A 15595-nucleotide genomic window follows, 5' to 3' on the forward strand; every position below is an offset into this window, starting at 1 on the left:
TGTGCTGGGAAGATGGCGGAGGGAGTAAAATGTTGATCATGAGAGTGGGGGGGGGGAGGCGGGAGTTTGAATCCCTGCAATGTGGAAGGCTGGGCACAGTAGTATGTGTGCCTGTAATCTTACTGCTTTATGGTTAGATGGGAGCTGGAGGCAGGAGAGTGTCTGGGATTTCTTGGGGCAGCTAGTCTGTATACACTGGCAAACAATAGAGAAAACATGTCTCAAGTAAGATAGAAAGAAAGGTGAGCTTGTGAGACTGTCTTCAGACTTCCACGTGTGCGCGCTGACAAACACAGGCACACACAGTTAACAGGCATGCTCATGTGTATATGTTCTAGATCAAATCCAAGGTGGGTAGATACGCTGCCTGTGTGGTCACCTTTCATTTCTTTAGCCACAACTTTACGGCGAAGCTTAAAAACTGCTCTAGGAAGGGCGGCAGCCTACTGTTGCTGCTGACGTGGGTTTAGGAACACAAGTATTGATCTTCTCCGCCTTGCCCTTTCTCTCAGTGTAAGTCTGCTGATGTTCATGTTGCAATCTTGCTAGGAGATTTCCAGCCTTTTCAGACTATCAGCCACAACAACGGCTTAGCCATGTAAATATCCCCACAGGATCCATTCCGTAGGACCCAAGCAGTTCCCAATGCTGGTTTGTGGGTGGTTACATTGCTGCTTAGATGAGAATGTGATGGGGACGAGACCAAGGGCATGGGATGGAGCTGCCCCGCAGTCAGTCTGGACTCTTCACTTTTCTATCTGGTAGAGTTCACAGTCTTTGCTTCAACTAGGGGACACCCAGACCTTCAGTGTACATTAACATATTGAGTCTTCAAAAATATTCCTAGAGAATTATTATTAATGTCAATATGTTTAATTTATTCCTTGAGAATTTCACACATGATTACATTGTATTTCAGTTATCTCCACCCCTGACACCCAAACTCCAACTCCTGCCAGGCTTTCTCAACACTTTGACAGCTTGCCCACTGACTGACAGATCTTCCTCTAGACTGAACATCATGAGATGTCTACCCTAACCTGCTCCATGGCTGTCCCGAGAGCTGACAGTGATAATCATGGCCTATTTGATATTTTAAATTACTATCCATTATTCACATGTCCTATAATTTGTGGGAAATGCTTGAAGCTTTTTGGATATTCTATGATTACTCTCAGAATTTTTTTTCTAATTAAATTTTTAGTGTAGAAAAGAATAGGTTTTGGTACAATGGCATTTTCTTTTTTTAAATTGTTTTTTATTGAGCTATACATTTTTCTCTGCTCCCCTCCCTGTCTCTCCCCTCCCACTTTCAACCCTCCTCCAAGATCCACATGCTCCCAATTTACTCAGATATTGTTTTTTTCTTCTTCCCATGTTGATTAGATCTATGTAAGTGTTTCTTAGTGTCCTCATTGTCGTCTAAGTTCTCTGGGATTGTGGTTTGTAGGCTTGTTTTCTTTGCTTTATGCTTAAAACCACCTATGAGTGAGTACATGTGATAATTGTCTTTCTGTGTCTGGGTCACCTCACTCAAAATAATGTTTTCTAGTTCCCTCCATTTTCCTGCAAAATTCAAGATGTCATTATTTTTTTCTTTTGTGTAGTACTCCATTGTATAAATGTACCACATTTTCCTTATCCATTCTTCGATACAGGGGCATTTAGGTTGTATCCACGTTCTGGCTATGACAAACAAAGCTGCTATGAACATAGTTGAGCACATGTCCTTGTGGCACCATTGAGCATCCTTTGGGTATATACCCAAAAGTGGTATTACTGGGTCTTGAAGAAGGTTGTTTCCTAATTTTCTGAGAAATCGCCACACTGACATCCAAAGGGGCTATACCAGCTTGCATTCCCACCAGCAATGCAGAAGTGTTCCTTTTCCCCCCAAACCTCTGGAGCATAAGTTTTCATCAGTATTTTTGATCTTGGCCATTCTTACAGGTGTAAGATGGAATCTCAGAGTTTTGTTTTGTTTTTCCAGGAAGGTTGTTTCCCAATTTTCTGAGAAATCGCTATGGCATTTTCATGGGTGTGTGTTCTTTGCTCACCTCCCACCTCACTGCTCTCTCGTCCTCTCCTGCTCTTCCCACTGGTCCCCTTACTCTCACTAAACAGCCCTCATGTGCACATTTCAAAACTAGATTCCCTGACAGAGAAAGCATGATATAACAGTCTTTCTTCTTCCTATTGTCCTCCCTCTTCTCATTAGATTCCTTCCTTCCCTGCATGGTCTCCCTTCTGCTATCGTGTGCACATGGACACACACACCACATATACACACATACATGTATACACAGGCACACATCTAAATACACACATACATGTGCATACAGTTTTAAATCATCTGGGTTATACAGCATGATGTATATTTTTTAGCAGTGGAATCCATTTTCTCTCTGAAACTAAAGGAAGCTTATCAACTAAACAAACCCAAATGAAACAAAATACATCATGACACTTCCTTCTGGTTCTGAGATTCCCACTGCACACTGGGAAAGTCCCTGATGGCTGAGCAGGACACAGAGTCTGAAAACTGCCCTGTTGACTTTTCCAGCCTTGCTCAATCTCCTCACTCCCTGATTGGCCATCCTGGCTGTCACTCTGTATCTCCAGTCCAGCGGTTTTCTCTAGGGACTCTGCTTTCTCTGGTTCCCTTCTAGCCTGCAGCACTGTTTCTCTCCTCTCTGCAAAGAGCAATCCTCCGCAATCCTTTCTCAGCCTGTGTCACTTTCCCAAGCTGACTGCATCTCCTCCCCTCCCCACCACCAGCCTACCGCTTCATGGGCTTCTCCCATCCCTTAGTCGCTGTATCTAAAACGACAGCCTTGGCTGCTGTATACATCTGGAGCTATTTTGCTCCACGCAGATTCTCTGAATGGAATAATTGCTTGTGTCCTGTAGCAAGCGAGTGCTTGGAACACCATAGGTGCTTAATAAATATTTGATGCAGGAATGCATGCTGGATGCTCAAGGGGAAGTTCGTGTGGCCCAGAGTAGGTGGTGGAAGGAGCTAGTCCCCTGGACCTCCTTCTCTGTGGCTCCTTAGCCTCCTCCACTCAAACTATTTTCTCTTTCTGCCTAATGAGACTCACTTTCTGTTCACAGCCCACAATAGGCACTGTCTTTAAATGTCTATTGTAATTACTAGACTCAGGTTTTCCATAAGTATGGATTTTTTTTTCTACCAGGGAACTTGTGTTGTATATTATCCACCCGTGTTAAATATAGATTTGTCAAAATGCACAATCCATCTTCCAGGGGTTAGTGTGCATAGGGTGCACATAAACCCTGTTAAAATATTATAATCCCCTCCATGGTATTTTTAGGCTCCCTCCTTTCCCCTTGGGGCAGTGAAATACTGTCCTGTGCCGTGAGAATCCAGCTTCCAGACCTATTACCCTGCACTGCCTTCTTCTTTCACACATTCCGCCAGGTCTCTGGGGTCCTAGTGGCTGTGGCTGTTTTTGCTAGATCTTTGGAAGTTGAGGAGGGGAAGAAGGGCTGTGGGGAGGGAGGGAAAAGAGGGGATAGGGAGGGCGATGGCTCTGCCTAAATTTTTAGGCACAGCAGGCCATAACTTTCTTCTCAAATAACCCCCTGTTTTTTTCCTTTAACAAATCTCTTTTATTAAAGTGGATGCTCTATCCTTTAGACTAAGAGTCTGTGATTTACCACTGTTTCCTAAAAGAATATAGGGCGGGGGATGGCCTAGCTTATATTTCCTTGGGTGGGCTGGGCCCCACCCTGCGGTCACTGAGCTCAGTCTTTCTACTTTGGCACTTCTCATTTCAGCTAAACTCTAGAGGAAGAAAAGGAGAGGGACAGAGGTAGAGGGAAGGGAAAGAGATGGAAGTGCAGAAAAAGAAAGGGAGAGGGAGAGAGGAGACTCCACAGATCCCGGGCCTGTATGGAAGGGCAGTCATACTGTAAGGCATGGCTTTGGATCTGTGAAAATAAACAGTCACAACAGAGAAAAGGGATCTGTAGAGCAAGGACTGGACTAGACGGCACAAGACCCAGATGGTCCTTTCTTTCTTTTAAAAATTATGAAGAACGTGGATGACCTTGAGCAAATTTAGTCTTCTTGGGGGCGGGTGTTTCTCAGCTATGAAACAATGGTTCAGACTCCGCTGCGTTCAGCTCCTTTAGGCACCAGGTTTCTAGAGTCTGGTCTAATTGGCCGGAAAGTATTCACTGATTCAACCTTTGAGCTGTTTGGAGCTCAGACATTCAGGAACCCCCTTTGCAGCTCTCCAGTCCCAGAAGATGGTAGAGCTTCGGAGTCTTTCGATTCTGCAGGATGGAGTGTTGCCACTAAGGCCAGAGCCTGCAGAGGCAGGAGTTTCATTTAAGATGCAACATTTGACCCATGGTGTGAGTTAGCTGAGGGTAGATGAGGGGTTGGAAGACACATTCCCGATTCCTGAATGTGACCAGTAGGGATGAAGGAGCAGGAGTGTTTCTAAGCAGAAGCCGGACCCCAGTGTGTGTGTGTTCTGGCTGAAGTACAGACTCCCAGCAGAGACTCCCAGCAGGCTGCATTGTGTGTGGGGTCGACAACATAGGAACGCCTGAAGTGCAGGGGCTGCTGGCGTTCATCAGTGTGTGCTGTTATTAGACCACTGATCCAGGGCCAAGATGTCTCTTCACACTGACTCTTTCTAGTGCACAATGGAAATTACAGACTAGTGACCAGCATACAGCAAAGACTGGACCTGAGAGTTCTGCCAGTCTGGCTAAGGAGCACAAGTTCCTGAAATATTTGACATGCTGCCTTCTTTCTCTACAGTGATGGAAAGAAAGAGATTGGCCCACAGATTGGCTTCAGGTTCTGAAAAATTCTTTCAAGTGCCCTTTGTCTGGCCAGGTAAAAAGGCACTGCATTAGAGCCATATGTATAGCTATCTATCTATCTATCTATCTATCTATCTATCTATCTTCTTCTTCTTCTTCTTCTTCTTCTTCTTCTTCTTCTTCTTCTTCTTCTTCTTCTTCTTCTTCTTCTTCTTCTTCATCATCATCATCATCATCATCATCATTATCTACATCTATTAACCTCTGTCTTTAATCTGTACTGACCCTTCTCTAGCTACATATGTATGTATTCACCATGGTATGATCTTGATGTTATTTTATGTTTCCTCCATCCTGGGGAGATGATTTATGATTACACACACACACACACACACACACACACACACACACACACACACACACATTCTCTTCTCTTCCCACGAATGTGCCCATGGACCCATTTATTCACTTCTAAGCAGCCAGCTCCTGATCCTCACGAGGCACCTCTAGGAAAACAGAGATGAGTTGGTGAGCTTGGCAGGACCCCCGCCTCAACGATCAACATTCTGACAGTAGAAGGTAAGGACAGTTACCAGGAAATAGTTATAATTAACAATCGAGTCTCAGTGTCTATCAGGGATGAGTCCATTGTTCAGGTAGGGGCATCGATCCTCAGCATCAAGAGGAGGCTCAATGGCTAAAGTGCTTGCCATGCTCTAAAGTGAGCTAAACCACTGGTACTCACATAGCAGTCCTGGTGTGGTGTGCCGCACCCACGATACTAGCCCTAGGGAGTCAAGGACAGGGAGGTGCAAGGATCCCTGGGCTGTGTTGGCATCTGGTGTCAGGGAATCAGTGAACTCAAGATGCAGTGAAAGACTGCCTCAAAAACTGAGATGGAGAGAGATTGAGCAAGATGCTTGATGGCATCAATGTCTGATCTATGTACAACACACACACACACACACACACACACACGCACATGCACACTCACACGTACGCACACAGGTACACGGGAGCGGGAGAGCAAGTATCACTGGAACAGTATAAGGAGACCTCAACCACAGCAGAGTGTTAGCAGCAGTCATTGTCTATGAAGCATATTCCAGGGATAAGGAAGGAATAACAGGCACAAAGGTCCTGTGAGACCATGGAGCTCTGGGATCCTGCTGCTGTGTCTAGTGCAAGGCCCCTGCCTCCAGGACAGTCTGCAGGAGAGCACTTCCAACAACTGGAGGAAGTGAAAATCGAGGCCAGGGCTTCCTTCGGGGAGACACAGGGCAGAAAAGGCCCCAAGCTGCTCAGCGTGGCAGCCCTGGCCAGGCTGCTGCTCATAGGGGCCCTTTGATAGTCTCGCCTGGTTGCAGTACCATCCACTTAGTATCAATAAATCTCCGGGCCTGGCCACTGTCCCTGACAGCTCCCTCCATGGGAGGGAACTCCCTGTATCAGCTGCTTTGTAATTGTCACTTCCTTTAAAACCTCTCTCTCTGACATTTCTCCTTGGCTCCTGGCTTCAATCCCTGGAAGTGTGTCAGCCTCATGGAAAATACTGGATAATGAGGTGATGGGGACAGCTTCCTTTTGGGGGAGGGAGCGACAACATATACATGTGTGGGAGGATGTGTAGACACTCACTGCGCCCCCCCACCACATACACCTGAGCAACTCTACCCTTTCAGTTTGTACTCTCATTCAACTCTAATGTCTTGTCAAACCTGCATTATGTCTGTCACTCAGAGGACAGTGCCCCGCCCCCTTCCATGCTCTGGCTCTAGTCCTGACCCATGCAGAATTACCACATACTCGTTCCCATTCCCTATGAACAAAACCACACTCACTGAGGATTCTGAGACACATTTGGCATATCTCTGTCTGTCACCTAGGAGGCAAACCCTTCCCAGGTCTCTGATACAGTTAACTACTATTTACTGTTGCAAGAAAATTGAGATATTGTGATGACCCCAGACAAGCGTGCTTCTGGCCTTTCTGGGGATTCTTAATGACTTCAGCAAGTCCGCGTCAAGGGAAATCATGGAGGAGCCTGAGGATACTGAACAAACGGTCCTACTTGCTGTTAGAGCCAGTGCTGACTGAGTGCTGGCCGCAGGCCAGGATGTGTGCTGCCTGTCCAGGTAAAGTAGCAGTTTATCCACCTGCAGAGGAGAATTAGAGCAGCCGCAGAGGGCAATGCAGACTGGGGTATAGGATCTGGCACAACGTTGGAGGTGAACAGGGACCTACTAAGTACCTGGGACCTACTAAGCTTAGGCACCTCGCTTGGTGCCAGCATTTCTTCCCTCAGCTTGCTGGCATCTCTCTTTAGCCAGGCCCAAGAGCCCTGACTGGAAGGCTGCCGAGGAGCCAGCTTCCTCTGAGCAGTTTGAGCATTTACTGCCCAGCTGGAGAACTGAGGACCAGGGCCCAGGAGGCTGATGGGATGTGACTGTATATGAGGCTGAGAATTAGAAACAGGCCAGGCTCACTGGCTGTGCGATTTAAATTCACTGTGTGGGTGTCTTGCTGAAGGAAAGGGGAGGGGCAGATGACTGAGAAGCCTTGGCTCCTGCTGCTTCAGAACTCAGTGGGGCTCAGAGCTGTCCCCATAGAGACATTGGCCTGGCACTGATGGCTCTCCATCCTGAGCTGTACTGGAAACATCTGGATGATGAGGTCCTTCTCCCTTTCCTCCTTCACACCTTCATCTCATTTCTCTCCCTCCCTCCATCTCATCTCTCCTTTCCTTTCTCCCTCTTTCCCTCCCTTCCTCCCTTTCATCTCTCCATCCCTTTCTCCTTCCTTCCTTCCCTCCCTCTCATCTCTCCTTTTCTTTCTCCCTTCTTCCCTCCCTCTCTGGCTCCCTCCTTCTCTCCCTCCCTCTCATATCTTCCCTTTCTCCCTTCCTCCCTCCCACCCTTCTTCTCATCTTCCCCTGCCTTTTTTCCTCCTTCCCTCCACCTCTTCCTTTTCTCTTCCTCTTTCCCTCCTCCCCCTTCCTCTCTTTCTCTCCTCTTCCTCTCTTCCTTCTTCCCTCCCTCTACTAGAATTTTGCTATGCATTGGAGACATGTATGTAGCTCTAAAGGAAGGAATGTTCTTTGTCTTCTTAGTTTACTCCTCTGGCAAATGTCCATTGAACACACAGTGTGTGTTGGGCAGAAAGAAGGTTCTGGGTTCTGGGAGACTGTGATAGGTCAGTGATGCAGGTGGTGAAAAAATTCCCAAGATAGAAAAGGGAGAAGTGGCGAGTTTATTAGCTACACTGTGGCCTCCGGCAGTGGGCAAGTCAGCGGAGATGGTCTACACAGAGGCATCCCGAGGGTTGCCTTTATGGGGGCACAGTTCCATGTGGACAGCAGCACAGAGTCTCAGTGCATTGGTTTATCCAGGTTAGTAGCGGTCTGGCCTTGAGGCAATGACAGTCTTGTCCTCAGCCTCTTAGCCTAATCTAGTATCTCCAACATGGGGATGAGCACTGGATACACAGTCTCTGCTGTCATGGAGTCTGTGGTCCCAAAGGAGAGAGCTCATAGAGGGTCATTCTGGATGCTGCAGCTGTTACAAAGAAAATACAATGAGACCAGGAGTGGGTGGCCAGCTGCTTCTAACAGGTGCCAAGGAGCCCCTCTCTATAGCATCTGTGACTGAGTGGAAGAATCATCATGGTGAAGAGCTGGTTAGGCAAGGGGCCAGAAGAGAGCTGCATGTAGAGGGATGGAGACCTGAAAAGGCACAGCAACAAGATGTAACCTGGGAAAGCACAGGAAAGACCTGAGCTGGAGCTCAGTGGTGCTTTACTTGCCTGGCATGTGTGAGACCCTGGATCCATCCTCAGGTGTGTGTGTGTGTGTGTGTGTGTGTGTGTGTGTGTGTGTGTGTGTATGTGTGTGTGTGTGTAGACATAAAGACAGAGATAGATAGATAGATAGATAGATAGATAGATAGATAGATAGATAATAGATAGACAGACAGACAGATGAACTTGCATGTGTAAGACCCTGTCTCCATCATCATATGTTTGTGTGTGTAGAGGAGAAAGGTGGGGTGCATCTGCATAGCATGTGTGGACCCCGGCTCTCATCCTCAGGGATGTGTGTGTGTAGAGACGGGAGATGACCATGTGAACCTGATATAGAGAAAGAATGAAGTAGCTGGGTGAGGCTGGAGAGAAGGCAAGCTTGTCACTGTGTGTAGGGCTAAAGGATTAATGCTCTTCAAAGTCTAGGCCACTCAGTGTGTGACATGGGAATCTGCAGAATTCTCGCTTCAGTCTGAGAAGGTCAACATTAGCTCATTGCACAGACTTCCAACCCTGTGGTTGTATAGTAGAAGCTACACGACAAGAGACACTGTGGATGGAAGGATTGTGCTGAGTCAATGGGACAGTTTGCAAATGGGAATGGGCGACTTATGATTTGCTTATATCGAGCTTACCAGCACTGGAGTCTCTTGAGTCAAGAATCAGTGTCTCTGGCCATTGGCAGACCCTAGGCTGGGCAGCCCTCCTGCCTCCTGCTCTCTTTCCCTCCAAGCCTTTTCACTAAAAGTGCACTTCTGTCCACGAAGTATGTATCTGCGAAGTTCTATCTACAACACAGGCTTTGTTAGTGTGTGCTCTTGGAAGACACGAAAGGAAATGGATGCAGGCTAACAGGGTAAAAGTGTGTGGGGTGGGGCTACACAGCCTCAGAGAATCCAGAGACTGAGCATCTCCACCATCTGTGTCAGGGTTTCACACACATGTTTTTTTTTTTTTTTGTCACCATTGCCCTAGCCACTTGTGTGAACAGCTTCATACATATCAAGATTGCTCAGGGCATGGGCTGCCTGAAGGGCCAGGGGAAGCAGGTAAGGAACCTTTTTACCAGGCACAGCAAAGGTGAAGTGCAGGTCCTGCGAGGCTGAAGAGCAAACCAACCAATGAATGGCTGCAGGATTTCACGCTGCTCCTACTCCATACGGCAGGGCTCAAGATCAAGATAGGAGCTTCACAAATGACCCACACTTCTAAGCACTGAGTATTCAATAACATGACATATCTGATCCTATCATTTTTATCTACACCCTGTGGGCCGAACGCTGAGATAGAGAAATGAGGGACACGTACGGTACCCTGCCCTTATAAAGGCTCCATTATTCTTTACAACTCCTACGGGGACAGTGATTGTACAGTACTTTTGGCACATGGATCAATGAACAAATGCTTATATCAAGATAAGGATGCTATGTTTAAAATGTGTGTGTGTGCGCAGGTGTGTGTGTGTATGCATGTGTATGTGTGTGTACTCACATATAGAGGCAGAGGTGTCTTTTTTGATCACCCTTTATCTTAAATGTTGAGGCAAGATCTCTCCCTTTAAAACCAGAGGTCACTGATTGAGCTTGCTCCAGGGAATCCCATCTCTGCCTCATGAGAATTAGAGTTATACTTGGCTGTTATGGCTGCCTGATGTTTACATGGGTTCTGGAAACTTGAATCCTGGTCCTCATATTTGAATGGCTCATGTTTTACCCACTCAGATGTATTCTTGACTATTGACCCCTTCTCTCTTCCATAACGTCTCTTGCATGGGATGGATTCACTGCTTACACATTTTCAAATGACGTTCTGTGGGTGTCCTTTCACCTGCCATGGAGGCAAAGCTCCACTGAACGTAAAGACTGCGGCTTTTCTTGGTGCATGAAATGCACCAAATCCTGTGCATACCAGTTGAGGGATAAGCACAGTCATGCCTGGTGATGCTTCTTTCCCACATTATTCTAAGAGAGGTCATCACCTACACCCGTGGGTCTAGCAGGAAGGGATGCAGGTCTTGGGTGTGTCGGCCAGCGCTCTCCGAGGTCATTTCTCGTCAGCTTGGATTGACAGGATGAGAGTACTACTCTCAGGCTGGTGCTGGAACCCGGCCAAGTCTGATGTATTCCTCCCACAACACGCAGTCTCCTCAGCCGTGCTCCTTTGGCATGGAGGGTTCACATACCCTTACATAACTCAGCCCTTCTGATGCCAAATGGGTTCGGAAGGCAGGATGTTCACATTGCATGGGAAACTACTTGGCCTGGATTATACACATACAGACTGTGATGGGAAGAGAGTCTGTCAAGGCTGGGACACACAATGCACACTGTCCCTGACTCATCATCCACTCAGGAGCAAGCACTCACAGGGTCATAGATTTTAGTACTGAAGGTACCCGGCCTTAAGGGACCACTGACCTAGAAAACTCTTCCTACCAGACAGCTAGCCGATTGACTGACTACACTTTAAGCTTTATTTAATTTCCATGTGTTTAGAATATGCACAACGAGTGTCAAGATTCTCACTGGTAGAGCCTCTTGCCTCCCTTGATGGTGTGTGATGTTGTCTGCTGGTGACCTCGCTGCTCCTGGTGGCTGGCGCTGCCGGCAGCAACACCGTTCTTATTTCTCACTGTGGTTGTGTCATTTACCCAGTATTTACTGTACGGGTCTAATGCTGCTCTAGGTAAATGTGGGTTTTCTCCTTCACTCCCCTCAACAGGGTTGAGATTCACGTTTTCTTTTCCATGCGTGACGAAGCTGAACTCAAGGAGATTAGTTAATCCTCTGTGATTCAGTCCAAAGATACAGGATGAAGTTAGCATACGAATGCAGGTCTGTCCCCACTGTGTGACCTGTGCTATGAAGGTGTGTCAACACAACCAGAACCCTCACTCTCTGCATCATAAAAACAGCCAACTTCAAACAATCACGGTACCACTGTGTGCCAACCCTATGCCAAGTATGTTCTACAAATACTAATTTAATAATTACTAATGGGAAAGGGGGAACAGGGGTAGAACCAGGGGCCCCACATATGCTAGGTACTCCAGTTTCCTGCCGGCTGCTGTGATAAAACATTCTGATTAAAAACCTTGTGGAGGAAAGGATTGTCTCATCTTACACTTCCAGGGCACAGTCCATCACTGAAGGAAGTCAGGAACCTGAAGCAGAAACGGCAAAGGAATGCTGTTTGCTGGCTCACTCCCTGGCTTATGCTAGGTTAGCTTTTTCCCACAGCCTAGCACTGCCTGTCAAAGGAATGGTGTGGCTCACAGTAGGTCAGGCCCTCCTACAGCCATTTATAATCAAGACCATTCCTCACATACATGTGCACAGGCTAATCTGATCTAGAAAATTCCTCAACTGAGAACGTCTTCTCTCAGATGACTCAGTTGACCATCAAGGGGAACCAGTACACTAGGCAAGAAGTCTATCACTGGGAAACACCCTCAGCCCTAATATTAATACTGAAAGATATAGTTATTGCTCTACCTTATAGATAGCAAACTGAGCTTGGCTGATCCACCCAAGGTCACACAAACATTCTGTAGAAGACTAAGAATTCAGGCACCGTGGTTCTATCACAGGCATATTCTATGACTCTTGCTTCTCACCCATTTATTTCCCCTCATAAACATGCTGTAAATATGGAAGAAATAATGACTCCTGAGCCCACATACAGATGAGCAAGGGGCCAGGGACCATGGAGGCAAGTCTGTGGACAGGTCTCTTTTTGATGGCTTATGGTTATTATGACGACTAACGTATACTCTTTACAATGTGAGGAGAGGAGGCAAGGGAAAGGGGCTTGAGAGGGCCAAAGCTCACGAATGGCCTCTTAGTTGCAAGAAGGCTGCCTCTTACTGCCCTCTGTGTAAGTGTCAATGGGCCCCCTAAGCTCTTGGGTGGATACCAGCTATGAAGACATAAGGGAAATAATGAGGCAGATCAGTATAGAAGTTCTCAGTTCCAGATTTCTGTCCCATCCCCTGGTGGGTAGCTTTGTGCTAGAGGACCCATTTCAGTGTCCCCTCTGCGGCTGGTCTGCTCTGATGAGATGGCAGAGGAGACCCCATCTTGAGTGGAAATGCATGTTCAGAGACCTGTACAGGAAGTTGCTGTATGTCAGGGACCATGAAGCATTGTACTTGGACCCTGAGAGGACAAGGCATAGGCAGGTTTATTGGCCTGCCAGCTCTGAATTGAAGGGCTTGGTCTGCAAGCCAAGCAAGGAGCTCTTGTTTGGAATCAGATAAGGTCTGGGATTGGAAGTGGACCTCAACAAGGACCTTTCTTGGGCTGAATTCAGGGGCCAAGATTGTGGCTGCAGTCTAAGATAGGGTGAGCGCTCATGATTCTCATGTGGGGCACGAGTTGGATTCACTGCAGGGCCCTGGTGTGGGATCACATCTACCTAGTTCTAGGAACTAGTGTGTGAGCAAGCTAGAATAGGTAGAGGCAAGGACATCATCCAAGGGAAGGGAACTGGGGGAGAAACCAGTTTCCTAACTGCCTCTCCCTTTGCCTCCATCCCCCTCACCCAATCACTAAGTGTCTTTTGCTGGTTCTTTAAGGCACCGTCACTATGAGGAGTACAGGGTGGATTATTCATTAAGTGAAGCAGACTGCCCCTTTGACTGACTGTATTAATTCCCATTTTCTGAGTGAACAGGGAAAAAAAACCAGCCTCTTGTTTCTTATTTGCTATTCTCTCCCTGTGAAAATCATACTTGCAAATGCACCTTCCTTAGCCAAGCAGCAAGCACGCATGGCTGCGTACACCTGCGAATTTGATTGGCACCTGTCAATCAGGACCAAAGTTTCCTAACATCTGAAATGCCAGTCTAAAGGTGCCCTTAAAAGCAAAATCCACCTTCTCCCTAGAGTACTGGGTAAGGCTGGTACGGGAAAGGGGGAGGAGTGAGGATGCCATTGACAGAAACTTCCCAGATCTTAAAACTAAATCACATGGTCAGACCCAAATCCCTCTTGCATATAGATCTGAATTTGCTCCAGACTCTGCCTTGATTGATTTCCAAGTTGTGAACACTAATCACGTCGAGAGTACCCACAGAAGAAGGCTGAACTGCTTTCTTTCTGCAGTGAAGAGTTGGCTGCTTAGTCTTCCTATGTCTACAGTTTCTCTTTGATGGGTATGAAGAATTGTGAGCTTCAGGCTTCTAGATTCTCCCAGATTTGCTCTCAGCCATGAGAGCATCTTCCACCTGAGCGACACACTGGTCATTCTCTTACCATTTTTTGGAAATTGCGATTTTTGCAACTGTCTTAGAACTTTTGCAGAAAACCACTTGGGAGCATCTTTGCATAATATTCACAATGCCCTGGGATCAATTTCTAGCGCCACACAAACTGGGAATGGTGGCACATGCCTGTACTCTCACGATTCAAGAAGTGGGGGGAGAGAGGATGAGGTGATCTTTAGACACATAGTAAGTTGGAGGCTAGTCTGGGCTGTGTGAGACCCTGCCCGCTTGTTCCTTAGATACCTTATTCCTTTTTTATTCTTCAGATCTTAGCTTGAATGCTACCTCCTTTTTATTCTTTATCTTAGTGTCTTGTTTATCTCAATTGTAACTTATTTCTATCTTTGTTTTGTTTAATTTTTAAAATTTAATCTCATAATATCCATGAGGACAGAAGTCACTCTATTTTATATACTGTTAGTGTTCTAGACTTTACACCAGGCCAGGCACTGGGGAAACACTACAGGGCTGCGCTGAGAGGAGTGAGTGGAGTGGGTGGGTGTGTGGAGGGATGGGTAGATGGGGGCATATGAATAGATGGATGAAAGGGTGGGTGAGTTGATAGATGGATGTGTGGGTGAAGAGGATGGAGAAATAAATTGATGGATGGATGGGTAGATGGATGGATGGATAGATAGGTGACCAAACAAGCCATGGTTTCTCTCTGTGACCTTAGAGATATCATTTTTCTTGGGAATTCATTTCATTATTTGTGGTGTAGGATTCAAGTGGCTCCCATGCTCTGTAACTTTCCCATTATTCACACAGAAATTTACAGAAGGGTAAGTTGAGGCATAAAACCAGGGAACACAGACTGCCCAGCCTTGGGCGTTCTTACTTAGATCTTGACAATCACTGTAATAGAAATTACCAGCTCCTCAGAACTCTGTATTTAGTGCCATTTGTTCCATCATTTGAATGTTTTTCCAGGTTTCTCAGAACATTTCAAGAAATAGCTCCACCTGAAAAGCAATACAGGAGCCTGGGGTTTCAGAAGAAATTCCAAGAATAGCAGTATATCCTCTTATGTGCATCGTCTTCCTAGGCCCCATGAAAATGAAGCTCCCTGGAGTGTGTAACTGCAGGGAAAGCATCAGTTCAAATGAACCCTGAAGCAAAGAACATGCCAAGAAAGCAAGAAAGGAAGACGTGGCCTATGCAGCAGGCGAGAAGCTGGTGGGAAGCAGTGCAAGGAAGTGCGCCTGCCCATTGTCCTGCTTCTGTGTGACAGCCCCAGAGCTTCCTGGAGAAGGAGCTCCGCTCACCTGCTCATCTGCTCTCCAAACAGCCCACACGGTGGCAGGGAGGGAACTGCTTCCTCTCAGGCCACCATACTTCTACAATGCTCCTCAGAACTGCCCTTCAACCCAGGAAAACCTGGCATGTCCTTTGAGATCCAGGTAGATTCCTGGAGAAAAACCTTCCAGAAAACATCATTCCTCCCTTTCTGTTCTGATGCACTTTCTCAGCATTTGTCTTTAGAAGACCGCGAACACCTTTAGGGAAAGGCTTGCTTCTGGCTTGCTTGTAGAGTCTTTGAGCTTAGCTCTGGCTTTGACATGGGCACACTGTTGGATGTATGTTGGTTTACTCACCTGTGGCACCAGGTTACCAGCACCCGCTTACGTGCAATGAGGCGCAAAGCCTGGAGTCAGATTGCCCAAGACCTAAACTCACTGTTATGTACACTGAATAGGGGAGCCATTGATATTTTTTCAAATGGCACAG

General features: G+C 46.8%; 1 protein-coding gene across 2 annotated transcripts in view; it reads right to left on the reverse strand.

Annotated features, from left to right (window-relative positions):
• The window catches only part of Gria1 (glutamate ionotropic receptor AMPA type subunit 1), a 320473-nt gene that overhangs the window by 142190 nt on the left and 162688 nt on the right, over positions 1-15595 (reverse strand). The window lies entirely within an intron of this gene.

This window comes from Microtus pennsylvanicus, chromosome 11 (assembly GCF_037038515.1).
Source record: "Microtus pennsylvanicus isolate mMicPen1 chromosome 11, mMicPen1.hap1, whole genome shotgun sequence".
NCBI lineage: Eukaryota > Metazoa > Chordata > Mammalia > Rodentia > Cricetidae > Microtus > Microtus pennsylvanicus.